This window comes from Haliotis rufescens, unplaced genomic scaffold (genome assembly GCF_023055435.1).
Source record: "Haliotis rufescens isolate VD_foot unplaced genomic scaffold, xgHalRufe1.0.p SCAF_6, whole genome shotgun sequence".
Classification (NCBI taxonomy): domain Eukaryota; kingdom Metazoa; phylum Mollusca; class Gastropoda; order Lepetellida; family Haliotidae; genus Haliotis; species Haliotis rufescens.
This window is the reverse complement of record NW_025964334.1, coordinates 55,360,870-55,375,893: the sequence shown is the minus strand read 5'-3', so window position 1 is coordinate 55,375,893 and position 15,024 is coordinate 55,360,870. Positions and strand designations below refer to the sequence as shown.

At 40.2% G+C, this 15,024-nt stretch overlaps 1 protein-coding gene across 5 annotated transcripts in view; it reads left to right on the top strand.

Annotated features, from left to right (window-relative positions):
- The first annotated feature begins 2,632 nt into the window (after positions 1-2,632).
- LOC124125288 (cubilin-like) overlaps positions 2,633-15,024 on the top strand; it is an 89,767-nt gene continuing 77,375 nt past the window's right edge. For 4 of the 5 annotated variants that reach the window (XM_048385804.1, XM_048385805.1, XM_048385803.1 and 1 more), the window contains exon 1: positions 2,643-2,716. The gene's annotated coding sequence lies outside the window, so the exon portion shown is untranslated. Of the gene's footprint in view, positions 2,717-15,024 lie in introns of all 5 variants that reach the window. The other variant, XM_048385806.1, reaches the window with a different exon arrangement.

The window sequence follows — 15,024 nt, the reverse complement described above, 5'->3', positions numbered from 1 at the left end:
TATCGTATTATTGGTGTATTATCCTACTGTTTGTAAATAAGCAGTATGTACAAAGTAACATATGTTCATGCTTCTTGTTAATAAATAGAATACTGATGAAACTGTTAGTAGTTTGAGTTACTTTTTTATCCGAATGTGCATTTAGCTACCCTGATTGGCTTAAGAAGAGGGTTGCTGCGTACATGTTTGTACGTGTAGAACCAGGTATTGGCTGTTTGTCATCTGTCCTGGAACTACAGACAGTAGTTTAAGCCTTGTATGTGTCTGTAGAGCCAGGTGATGCATGTATGTAATCTGTCCTGGAACTACAGACAATAGTAGCAGTCATGTCTGTACATGTAGAGCCAGGTGATGGATGTATGTCATCTGTCCTGGAACTTCAGACAATAGTTGCAGTCATGTTTGTGTCAACATGTAATAAAGGTCATAGGCCCAGGCTACAAAATCGTTTCCTTGAGTGAGGAAATATAGCATCATAATAGGTGATCTGGAGGGGTGAAACAGGGTTTGACCTCAAGTTCAAAATTATTGTGTTCATACATATCAACGGGCAAGCACGCACGTGTGCTTTCTTGCGGGCGTATGTGCGTGTGTGCTTGTCTGGCTGATTGTACTAGTCCAGATGTCAGACAAAAATGCTTTGTAATGCAGGCTTTTTTTGTTTATTCATCATTTGTATGGCGAGTGGTAGTCCACTTGGCCCCATTTGAGTACTGCCACAAGCTAATATGTAAGATTTGGTTACAGAGAAAACAGCCAACTGCCTAATAGAAAACAGCCATCATGTCTTAAAAAAACCGTCTGTGTGTCAGATTGTCGCAACATCGGCAATATTTCAGCCATATCGTGACTTTCAAAGGTTATACATAATAAACACATGTAAACTATAAAAACCTGTCAACAGGGGACAGTAAAAAAACTAGACATATCACAGATTATAATTTAAAACTTGCATGGAACCATAAAATACATCACTAGACAGAACAATGCATTATAAAAATGAGCTATAGATCGCCAGCAACTGAAGGTAGATCACCATGGTAGGGTCCATGGGGACTTACAGTACTTCAGCTTCCTGCATGGGCCCCAGCCGGATTTACAACATCCCTTCAGGTGTTGGCGATTCTTCTCAATTTAGCCGAATTGAAAGAACATATATTCTGCGATTAAAAACGTGGTAATAATAAATATACTGTGAATGACGTGGTACAATATCCAGCCAGGGCTCGAACTTTACCCTGATCTTTGACCCTGGTGGTGATCTTAGAGAAGTGGTTCATTGTAGAAGGAAGGCCAGTGCCATGAAGTTGGTCACAAATTTGTTTACATCGCGGTTATTGATGTAGGCAGTCTGTTACATACATATCGATATGTCATTATTCGCGCTAATACGTTATATACAGAACTGTGTTTAAGTGATGCAATATGCATTACGATACTAGAATGTTTTCGCATTCTCTGTGTGTCAGATTGTCGCAACCATCTCAAGAAATAGTTCGCAGTTTCCTCACTTCGGTCTCGTGGAATGTGTTGATAAGAACTCAGTGTGGCAGTACAGATTCAGTTTGGAATAAGTGGCCTGATAATTGAATTGTTATAGAACAAATCAGAGACAATATCAATTTCAATGCGTTTCTATTAAACATCATGTATCTAAAATACCTTAATGTTTCAATATGATTCCAAAGTGTACCGAAATTCTATCTCCTTTGTTTGTTTAACGTATACAGCAAACATTTGACGTGAATTACTTTCTTTAAAAACGTTTTAATTCCAAAAACCAATTAACTGAAATGGCCGTTTTCCCTGAACCGGTAGCCGTGTTGTCGAATATTTCTGTGGCCGTTTTAGGCGGTAGAAATTTTCTCCTTCATAGGTAGGTACACTGATCATGTCGATAAATCAGATACCTGCACAGCATGACAAAATATGTCATACTCAAGTGATTTTGATAAATGAAAATACATGTATGTTGACTTAAGATTAGCTTCAGTGACATTGTCATTCTCTCCTTATCACGAATGGGAAGTTTATCTTGAGTCTTGTACATTTGTCCTCATACTGAGAGAACTATTTCCTGGACGACAGTCCGTGCAACCGTGATCATGACGAGTGCTACCGATAGGTTGGTTTGGTTGGTTTGTTGTTTAACGCCGCACTCAGCAATGTTCCATCTACATGACGGCGGTCTGTAAATAAATGAGTCTGGACCAGACAATCCAGTGATTGACATCATGAGCATCGATCCACGCAAGTAGGATCGATGACATGCATCAAACAAGTCAGCGAGCCTGACCACCCGATCCCTTTAGTCGCCTCTTACGACATGCATATTCGCCTTTTACGGCAAGCATTACCCCGGATCTTCAGCGTTAGAACAGGGAATACACACACTCATGATTGATGCATGACATGCTCACGCTCATGACGGGTGCGTCTGACAGGGCGAATAGGTTTACCTGTATAGTTTGAAATTTCAGACATACATTGTGTGTAGGTTAGAGTTTGCAGTTTTAACAACGTCACCCTCAAACAGATGAATCGCTGAAACATAATACGACTGTTTACGTGTACGCGGCAATCAGAGCGTTACATTGGGCACCCGATATGCTGCCTTGCTGTACACTGAGAGCGAGTGTGTCTACTTCCTTGTTAGACTTGTTGCTTAACAGGTACGAGCGTACAGCGAAGTATTGCTGTTGCCGAACTTGGTGAGGTAAATATACATCTTCTGCATTGTTTCAGTCCTGGGCTATAATGTATAGCTTAGAACAAGGCATTTTCAATGGGGATTATGTGATGTGTCGCGTCCTGTATGATGTCTCTTCTGTCATGCATAACATTATAAAAATATAACATAAAACTTTAAAACTTGTAAAAGCTGTAAATAATTAAACAATTACAAATCTGTCATCAATAGTCAATCATATTTTTAGAATGAATTTAGAAATGCTCCGTGAATATTTTCTAAACTCAGACTAGTATCTATAAATGTATTATGAAAGGAAAACTATCCTAAATGCGTTTTGGAACTAACACCGAAAATATGTATGTAGCATTTTATTGACTATATACATCCTATCATATTTAGCAACACAGGAATGTTATTTTGAAACACGCATTGTCAAGCCCATTTTCGCTCACCTGTTGAAAAGTGATCACTGCTGATCGACGATATATACTGAATCAAATTAAAAACTTCACATTTTTAAAAGTAACCCCATATATGATATACAACGGACAAATGTATTAGAGAAGGTAATTTTTAATCAGTATTGTCCAAAGAAGGATTTTAATTAACGGTGGTAACCATAATTTGTTACAAGCACCTACGGTATTCGGTAATATCATCAACAGTTTAAATCATAAGTCCCAAGCACGAGAATCTGATGGCACACAAGTTCAGTAGCATGTATGGCCACCATGTGCGTTGACAACTGCCACACAACGTCTCCGCATGGACCGTGTGATGCTGGTGAACACATGATTGGGAAGACGACGCCATTGTTGCTGCAAAATGGTGAAAAGATCTTGCAAATTCTGTGGTTGGTTCTGGAGAGTGCGCAGACTTCTGCCAAGAGCATCCCAGACGTGTTCGATGGGATTGAGGTCGGGAGACCTTGACGGCCAGTCCATGACGTTGACTCCAGCATTATGGAGGAAATTCCTTGTCAAAATTGCTGTGTGGGGTCTGGCATTGTCGTGTTGGAAGATCAAATCGGGTCCATGTGCTGCCATAAAAGGCAGAAGTTCTGGTGCCAGTACCTGGTCGCGGTAAGCAGCAGCGTTGAGGTTGCCACGGATGACAAGAAGCCTTGAACGTGCATTGCCACAGAAAGCACCCCACACCATTACACTTCCACCTCGAAATCTGTCAACTTCCTGTACACAACACGGGGCGTAACGTTCATGACGGCGCCTCCACACCCTCGCCCTACCATCAGCAATTTGAAGAGTAAATCGGGATTCATCACTGATTCCAATTCCTCTGAGTTCATCGTAAGTATAGCTGTCGTGCTTGAAGGTGAGCAGTTCTCAGACGGTTTCGAACAGTTAGTGCACTCAGTCAAACAGTTCATTTCTGGTTGATGTGGCCGTCAAAAATCGGTTACCGAGGTGACGTAAGACAATCTGACGATCCTCTGCATGTGACGTCACGCGTGGTCGACGTGGTCGAGGGCGATCAGCGGTGGTTCCCGTTTGCTGTAGACGCGTCTGTAAATCATAAACAATCCGTCGACTACAACCCATCGTCCTTGCGACTTCAGCTGCAGACGTTCCCGTCTGTAACATGCCGATGGCACGTTCATGTTGCACTAGGAAAGGCTTGGCATGACAAATGGCTGTTAAGACTTTCGTTTTCTTGTGTTTTTCTTTTTTTTGTTTATGACTGCTAACAAGTATGGCTGAAAACACGTGCGGTATTTTAGCCACGTGACCAGTAACGCGAAAAAAAAAGACTTTTGCCACTATAGTGCTGTGCACATAATTTTGATCGATTCACCTGCACAAAAACGGGTGTTATCTGAAGACAGTACATGGCCATTACTGTTTAAATACACAATAAGGGCCCACAATGATAACTGGTCAAAATGTTAAAATTTTAGGATTGTGAAGTTTTTAATTTGGTTCAGTATAAATAGACATATTGCGTGAAATTTATCAGCGTGTACATCGCAGAAATATTAATCATGTCCATATATATTCACCATAACATTGAATGGTGATTCTTGAATATCAACAAAAGTTCAAACAAAAGATATCGAGAAACAAGCATGTGGCATGTTGATTTATAGTCTACTGTTGTCGGGTCACGGGATCATGCAAGGTCAAACGGATAAAATAATACGCCAATTATATCGACAAAGTCACATTTTTATTTCATATTAGCGGTGATTACTGATACTATGTATTGCCTTATGCCTTTGCTGTATGTGATAGGCGAAATAATTCAAAATTTACTGTAATTGTTTTGTTACGAAAGATTATCAGCAGACTACCCCTGTCTGTGACATAACATCCGGTGACTTTTGCACTTACTGAAATATTGCTGTCAGAATTCGAGATCTTTATTTCGACTCTTCTCTCGTCATATCAATCGGAAAATTACGAATGAAACATTCTGCGATTGAGCAGATCATCAACTCTCGCCAAGGCATATTTATAAAGGCAATGTAAACTTTGTTGATATTGAAATAGCAACACAATTTGGTGGTCGACCGAAGCGCGCCATGTTTGATTTTAGGACGTCTGCTAGCATCATGACACAGGTTTTGTTTATTTTTGTATATCGAAAATACTCAACCAAAACACTTGAAATTAGGATTGGTGAATATTTATAACTCATTAATTGAGGATTTGCATATTTGAGGGAAAAATTCTATTTGTGGTAAGATCAAAGGTTTTTGCAATTGGTGTGAATGTTGTATTATATATATTGGCGAGAGTCAATAAGAGACCAGAACAAACTGCCTTTGATCTGTCTACTTTGTGGAATAAGAGTTTACATTTGTAAAATGATCTCTCTAATCTGTCTGTACCATCAACTTTACTGCCCTCCCACACCACACACACACCTTTCCTCACCCCCTTCCTCACCCTGTAGCTAACCGTTCGTGCCAAGCCTGATCTAACAATAAGCCATATGGTGAACACCATATTATGCCTCGCAAAACATGTTGAGAATAAGCAGACTCACCGTGTCTTTTAACATTTAATAACAACTTAGCAAACATAAAAGCAGCATATACAATAACATCGAGTCATGATATATGCTCATCTTTGGTGTGCACCATTACTGGTATAGGTGGTGATGAGGCGAGGCCATATTGAAAATATATGACTGAAGTTCTGTGAACAGAGAATATTGTGGGGATCACAATCATGGCAGTTCCGCTTCATATAATCACAAGAAAAAAAAACGATACAAACATCATCCTAAATTTCAGACAATGATAGAACATTCCAGATCACTGAGGAAAGTAATCCGACTTTTTCACGTTTCGTGTCGTAGCGCTGTCTGATCTCACACGGGAGCCATATTCAGCACTGTGTGAACTTGGCTTTAGGCATGTGTTGTTGGATAGTGGATCGACGATCCTTGTGGATATTGTATATAATTCCTCTTCTCGTATTTCAATCGCCAAGACAGTGAATTATTTCGACGAAACGTAAAAAGAGATGCCAGGTTGTTTGGTTCTATTGTCCATAGGAGATAGGGATACACATATCTTGCAGAATTGTTTGGCTTGATACATTCCGACTCGACTGTCGTACATTGTTTTGTTGAGGCTCACTAACGAAAAAACATTTTACACACATTGTAACCGACATCATGTGTCTGTTTACGTATCAGGATCAAAACATTCTTTTGGAGTGTTTCATCCCCATCCACGAGCTTCGTCTTATGACACTAGACATCGTTACTGAATATGTTTTTTGCACCACCGGTTAGCTCCAGGATCCTCATGTATATACTTCAATTGTTGTCTTTATGGTCGAAAGGGGTTGCACCCTACCCTCTAACCGTGGGATAAATGCATAGTGTGAGATAGGATAAGTTTAAAACTGTCAATTTTACGATAAATTGTATATTTTAATACTTGTCCTATCTCACACGCCACATGCCCACCCCTCCATCCCCGCATCACAATTCCTCTTGCCTGTTATGCTTCAGAAAGAGAATGAGTTAGGTGGGGAAACCACGTGTTCAGCGCGTGTGGGTCAACCGGCAAGAAAAACATTCAGGACCCATATTGTGGGAGGTTACAATGGTGATACTAGGTGTGTTCGGATGAATTTGAGGGTAGTGCTCATGGCCGGGCCATATCTCCCAAACCATACAACTTAGCTTCTCAAAAGTTTTGACACCTATCAAGCAGGTTATGTAGTGGTGCCTTTGCTATTAACAGATTTTTTCGTTTTTTTCAATTTAAATTGAAAATTGATGAACTCCGGGTAATGTCCTCGTCTGGAGCATATCTTCTAAACCATGCGACAGAGATTCACCAAACTTTATGCACATATCAATCATGTTCACTAGTAGTGCAGTTTGTTATTTATAGATTTCAATCATTTTAATTTGTAGCCCCGACATGCTACGTCGGGGGAATATGTCACCTTCGGATGACTCTTGTTCAGAAGCTGGAATCCTTTATTTAGGCACGTTTCCACTAAGGATCGTTGGTGGAAAGAGAAATGCATTGTGTGAGATATCAAACAAAGGAAATATTAAGATTCCGTTTGTAGATTGCAAAGGCGTTATCCCATTTCGGGTCGAGGAGATACGAGTAATATTTAAGTAAAAAATCTCTTAAAAATAGAAATATCCGGACAATATCCAGAGAATAGTTCTTCAGCAACGCATGCTTGCCGTAAGAGGTGACTTTACTTGTCGTAAGAGGCGACTAACGGGACTGGGTGTGCAAGCTAACTGGCTTTGTTGATGCATGTCATCGTACCCACATTGTGTAGGTCGGTGCTCCTGATGTCAATCACTGGATTGTTTGGTCCAGACTGCCGTCATATAACAAATATTGAGTGTGGCGTTAAATTACTGCTCACAAGTTTGTCATGAGCCAAAAGAAAATCTAAGATTCCATTAATTGTAGATTTGAAAGGTTTCATAGACATTTCTGGTCAAGATGATATGAGTAATAATATGGTCCAAAATCTCTTAACATTTGATATATGATTCAATGCATTCATATTCTGCTCACAAGTTTAAAATGTAATATACTATAAACAGCCAAATCTTAAGATTTCAATAATTTAATTCAGTTCTATATTATCCACAATATTCATAATAGGAGTGAAATATAATAATTCATAAAAACAATTATCATGTCTAATACAACTGATTAAGTTACTTGTGTGATTTTATTTCCAAGATGTCAGAAGCATTGAATGTTGGATCTCATATATGTATTCCATACATCTCATCTTCTTGTAGTTTTTCAAGATCAAGTTAATCTTTTGAAAAATACATAACACTTACTTACATTGATACTTCTGAAGTTTTCTCTAAGTTTCTGAAATTATTGTTTCTAGCTCAGTGAATGTTTTTTGTTGATTTCTTTTTTAAAAAAAGGTAAAAGAAATTGATCAATAAATCATCAGTATCCAACATTATTTCTGAAAAGTTAGTTGCCATTTCAATTATCCGAGGTTTGAGATAGGTTCCTTGATACATTCGTACAGTTTTATTCTTTAGTATTTCACCCGGGTGAATTGTTTAATGTCTGTATTTAATTCTTTTCAAGCATGGGTGAAGTCATAACTTTCCATTGTTGCTATTTCTTCATTTTTAGCTTCTGGATTGTTGATACAGTTTTGCAATTTCCTACATCAGAAAAAACATTGCAAATATGCGGGCCTCGCTTTCTTAATGTCACGCTTGCATCCCAAGTACCAAGTTGTCCGACTCCCCGTTGTTCTTGGTGCCTTAGGGTTGGTACCTCCCAATCTGTTGACTAACATTGGGATAGAACCCGGGTTTGTTGCCAGGATTACAGACCTTCTGACAATCTGGGTAATGCAGAATGCTGCAGTGTTGGGGAGTCTTTACATTCTCCGAAAAGTTCTGGATGGATTCAACAAGGCAGTGCTTATTGGGATTATTCCCTTTAGCTGTCTGGGCTGCGTGTTTAGGGGGCAAGGGCCCTGAGATGATGGTGAGCCTAGCGGGCCTGACTGCCAGGATCACGCAAACCCTCTTTGATGCATTGTTTTAATTATAACCTGTATTTAATAATAATGTGGAACAGTCAAAAGCAAAACTTTATTTGAAATTTGAAATGAGTTTGTTAAATACAGTAGTTCTTATATTGCAGGCTAATGTTACAGTACAGTTGACTCTGTGGTAATATATTTGATAGAATGAAAGATTAACTTACCTGTTGTTGTGGGCATTCATTTGAGGGTGAACATCGCTTCTACTTTGAGATTGTTCAGAGAGTTGTTTCTATATCAGTTACAGTACTGTGACATTTACTGGAAGGAAACATCACACTATCCGATGAAGATATTGTCAAATCTTTGGTTATATACCCAGAAGGATACAGACGGGAGGGGTTGAAAGGTATCTGGGACTGTGGGAGCAAGGGGTGTTAACATCTCACAGCCTAAATTGGTGGCAGTTTAGGTAACTGTGATTGACTGATTGAGATACATTTTAATTTTCGTAACAGTAATGGGTGTAAAAATGCTTTCCTTACATATGAATAGTATGTTATGTAGATAAACCACAAGAAAGAGTCATGTTTCATTGTTGTCAAAACGATAACATTTAATTAAATCACTATATAGTCGTTTCTTCCATTTCTTATAATTGCTGCAAAATTAAATTAAACTCCATTTCGGAACAGACGGCACACTCAGTACTGCAGACTACAGAGCATATGCTACACATGCAGACTACAGTGGGAACACTATAGAGGACATACTCCATACATCCAAACCCTGCAGTCTAAAGGGGACATCCTACACGTGCAGTCTACAGAGCAAATCCTACACCTGCACAACACAACTTAGTGTTAATCTTGATAAAACAAACATTGTTTAATTTCGTAGAGGTGGTTGAGAGATGTGACCTAATACCCCTGGGACTTTCTCCTAAAGTTGTGACGTTTCCTGACGTCCTTTGTCCACTGCGACATAGACATGCCTGAGAGATCGTTGTCTATATGAGAAAATGGTTGGAACAATTGAACAGATTATTTAACTTGGCATGTTGATATTGCTGAAATGTAAGAGAGTGCAGTGCATGGTGACATACCTCCAGGTAACAAAGCTGCCATGTACCACATGAGTTCAAAGGGGCGGGTCGGATTGGGGACAAATGACTGCTCACCCTAAACTGGTTGAAAGACTGCAGAGCATTGTTGTGTGTTGCTCGACAAGGAAAGACTGACTAACTTACCTGACTGTTAAAACGTCCAAATATCCATTGGTAGGGGCGTCGCCAGGATGTCTGCATTTTGTGCCATCTGCCTAAATCTTTGCCACTGAAGTCTCGAAAGAGCATCAGCTATCACATTGTGGTGGGTGCTAATGTACCATGGATGAAAGAGAATGCCATTGCGTAAACAAAGGGTTACCAGAGGTCTGACCAATGACATCATCCTCTTGTTCTCAGGAGGCCGTTGATTGATGACGTATTCCACTGCCTGGTTGTCAACTTTCTTGTTGACAAACTTGTGCCATTAGAATCGGACATAATTCAAGTAATGTCTTGTCTTTGGTAAAGTTCTGTTGTACTCAAAATGATGGTTACCTACCATATGACCATCTGCCCTGAAAGTAGACCCCATAGCCATTTCTACCTGAAGCATTGGTGTATGTTTATGTGACACCTATTCTGCATCATAGAACACTGAAACACCATTCAAGTGATCAAAGAATGTAAACCATACCTTCAAATCTTCTTTAATCCTAAGTGTAAGTTGGGATGGAGACTCCCCCAAGGATGTCGTACAACCGTCTGTTGAAAGACCTAGCTCCACGGAGAGCCTTACCGACAAACTGCAGCTTGCCAATTCGTGATTGTACCATACGAAATGTAACTTTGTTTCTGTGGGATTGCAGTATATTTGTGATTTCTAGTACCACAACCGCGATCTTGTTCTTTGTAATCTGTATCTCCATAGCCACTGTATCAATTGATAGCCCGAGAAAGGTTAGCTGTCGTTGGACCCATCGTCTTTTCAGGCCAAACAGGTTTTGTACCTGCATCAAGATTTGTCTGCACTGGTCAGTGTCACACCTCCCAGCAGATAAAAAAACAAAATAGTGCATGACCTAATTGGATTGTGATTTGATTGTGATACACCATTCAAGAAAAAGAACTGGATTTCTCAAATAATGCACAAGAAATAGAGCAGCATTTGTTACATAGAACTTTTCTTTTAAGTACATAGTTTGCAGATGGAATTCTTGTGGTCTGACCGGATGTAGCCTTGCAGGTTTGATGTCCAGTTTAACGAGAAGAGCTCCTGCTGTGATTCTGGACCATCGTGGCTGCTTGATTCAACTTAGTGTACTGAACAAGAGAAAATGCATCGTCAATATGATCATAGATGGACGAGCCTTGGGGATAAGAGAGGTGATGACTAAGCCTGAAATCTAGCGGAAACTTACCAATGTCGCATGATGTTGCTGGGTTTTCTTACTAAACCAATGGCTTTTACTCTGAGACGTTAACGCAGCGTGGATTTAAACACAGCGTGTCAGCGAAAGGCGAGAGTTAGAAGTGAAGAGACTTGACGTAGTAAAGACTGTGACGTGCTGATGACGTCACAAGCAGTTGGCGAAGTTAGAATGTAAACATGGGCATGTGGAAGAACAAATGTTAAAAGTTGGAGAATTGGTGTTGTCGTGTCAATAACCGCATTCAGCTTTTCTTGGCTAAATGAAATTAATGCAATTTTTAGATTGCCTTTTGGCAGATGATAACAAATAACATTTAAAACGGAGTCTGAATGAAATGTGTCAATATTCCAAATTTAAAGAGATTTTTACTATATTATTGCTCATGACAAGATATGATATAGCTCCCTTAAAATCTACAACTAATGGAGTCATTTTAGTTGATGACACTACAAACTTCTGAGCAAATATAGCCGGGGCATAGTCCAAGATTGGTATTGATTTACCACTGTTTAATGGTATTCAAATCGTGCTCTCAATGTGGCTGTGGGTCAGCCTGGTGGACGAAGCATTCGCTCGTCACGCTGAAGGCCCGGGTTTGATTCCCCACATATGAACAATGTGCAAAAGCCCATTTCTGGTGTCCCGAGACGTCATATTGCTGGAAGGTTGCTAAAAAACAGCATCAAAACATTTTCACCCACTTACTCACTCACTCAGCCGACGGTCTATCCACAAGACGACGGAGGCAGTTGATCCCATTTAAAAATGATCCCCAGCAACATATGCTTGTTTTAACCAGTGACTTCTTTAATCGGGTGTTCAGGTTATTTATGTGTGCGCGAGGCTGAAATCGGTTGTACGTAAAACAGGAATCGATAAACGAAAAAGGGTTTGAAACGTATCAAAGACTTATAACTGTCGTTATACAAATTTCGTCCTGTCTCATATAGATGTAAACACGAGAATAAGCGTATATCAGCAGGAAGATAAGGACAACCATTTCATTTGTCTCTCACATTTGAGTGCATGAGAATCTCAAGTGTTTCGTCCGACCTAGCATGGGCAGCCAAAAGCAAATAAAACCTCATAGATGTATCATCAAATGTGTGTTATACATCTATAGAATTGTATTATATCTACATAAACACCACTTTTTAATGCCACTCTTCATCGTTTTAAAAGTAATATGTTGCTCACAGACAGCTGTTATATCCTGCAACGTTAGTTTTAATAACTGGTATTTGTGTCTTCATTTGATCGAACACACCACGCCCTCTCGGCTGCAGGTCGACGCTGTATTGTGCAACGTGAATCATGTGTCTGTCGTGTCAACATGACATGGTAGTGCATTGCTTGTCACGCTGACCTGCTGGAAGAAGATGCCCTAACAGCTCAGTTCTTGTGTTTATCCCATGTCTGCATATGTGCGATCAGGTAATGGGTGTTTCCTTGTCGATATATACTCGTTGTTGTGTTTAAAAATAACAAATCATTACCAATAATAGAAATCTTCAAATCATAAGTGATAGTAGTTCATTTTCAATGTTTTTTACACTGGTTGGAGGAATTAATACCTGGAACATTAAATACATAGTTGAAGGTACAGCGTTTGGACATTTTGCACAAGGCCACTTACCCGATCACAGAGCAGAAATATGTCATAGCGCAGAACGAATAATTCGGACTAACTATAAATAAAAGCTTGTTAATTGCAGGAACATCAGAGCGCAGTTCGCATTAATTCTGAAGTTATCACCAGTTGATTATAATACAATACTTTGTCTACGTTGAAACATGGATGCCAATGTTACGGCCTAAGGTTTTCATAGCTTGTTACACTGCATCAAGTATAATACTGAACCAAATTAAAAACTTCACAATCCTAAAATTTTAACATTTTGACCAGTTATCATTTTGGGCCCTTATTGTGTATTTAAACAGTAATGGCCACGTACTGTCTTCAGATAACACCCGTTTTTGTGCAGGTGAATCGATCAAAATCATTTGCACAGCACTATAGTGGCAAAAGTGTTTTTTCACGTGCAACTGGTCACGTGGCCATAATACCGCACGTGTTTTATGCCATACTTGTTATCAGTCATTAACAGAAAAAAGAAAAACACAAGAAAACGAAAGTCTTTACGGCCATTTGTCATGCCACGCCTTTCAAATGTGCAACGTGAACGTGCCATCGGCATGTTGCAGACGGGATCGTGCGTAGCTGAAGTCGCAAGGGCGATGGGTTGTAGTCGACGGATTGTTTATGATTTACAGACGCGTCTACAGCAAACGGGTACCACCGCTGATCGCCCTCGGCCAGGTCGACCACGTGTGACGTCACATGCAGAGGATCGTCAGAGTGTCTCACGTCACCTCCGTAACCGATTTTTGATGGCTACATCAACCAGAAATGAACTCTTTAGGGGTAGACTGAGTGCGCAAACTGTTCGGAACCGTCTCAGAACTGTTAACCTTCAAGCACGACGGCCATACTTACGATGGACTTCGAGGAATTGGAATCAAATTGTCTTCAGTGATGAATCCCGATTTAATCTTCGATTTGCTGATGGTAGGGCGAGGGTGTGGAGGCGCCGCCCTGAACGTTACGCCCAGTGTTGTGTACAGGAAGTTGACAGATTTCGAGGCGGAAGTGTCATGGTGTGGGGTGCTTTCTGTGGCAATGCACGTTCCAGGCTTCTTGTCATCCGTGGTAACCGCGACCAGGTTCTGGCACCAGAACTTCTGCCTTTTATGGCAGCACATGGACCCGGTTTGATCATCCAACACGACAATGCCCGACCCCAGACAGCAATTTCAATTTCAAGCAAAGAAATTTCCTTCAGAATGCGGGAGTCAACGTCATGGACTGGCCGTCAAGGTCTGCCGACCTCAATCCCATCGAACACGTCTGGGATGCTCTTGGCAGAAGTCTCCGCACTCCCCAGAACCAACCACAGAATTTGCAAGATCTTTTCACCATTTTGCAGCAACAATGGCGTCGTCTTCCCAATCATGTGTTCACAAGCATCACAAGGTCCATGCGGAGGCATTGTGTGGCAGTTGTCAACGCACATGGTGGCCATACATGCTACTGAACTTGTGCGATTCTCGTGCTTGGGACTTCTGATTTAAACTGTTGATGTTATTACCGAATACCGTAGGTGCTTGTAACAAATTATGGTTACCACCGTTAATTAAAATCCTTCTTTGGACATTAATGATTAAAAATTACCTTCTCTGATACATTTGTCCGTTGTATATCATATATGGGATTACTTTTAAAAATGCTAAGTTTTTAATTTGACTCAGTATATATTAGCTGATCACAAGAGGTGTGTTGTAGAATGTAGGGTGAACTATATTTGTTTGATTCCACAGATAATGCTGATTGTCGGAGTTGAACAGGTGTTCATCCGGGTGTTCATCTTCGGTAGTATTCAAGTAACAATAACGGCATTTACGTTTCAGTAGTGGATCGGTGGGCATCAGAATAAACCCAGTTCTTTCTCCAGTGGTAATCAACCGTATTACTGTGTTTTGAATAAAGGAAATGTGCTTGCAAAACTTGAGCATGCTTTTATCAGGTCACAGACTCAATCATAAATAACAAACAACCCAAACAATTGTGGCACTGAATCAGGTTTATATATATATCTATATCATGGACTGCTATGGGATGAACAAAACCGTCCAAATGGCGTGCTGGTTTTCTTGGGGGGAATTAGTCAGCAAAGAGCCGGAGTCACAGGAGACTAATCACAATTGTATTTACAAGAACAATAAACAATTTACAATATCTTAGAAAATAGCTGAGGGTGCCACAGAGAGTCGGTACAACCCTCTGGGCTGTGGGAGAGAGGTGTGCTTGATGTGAGA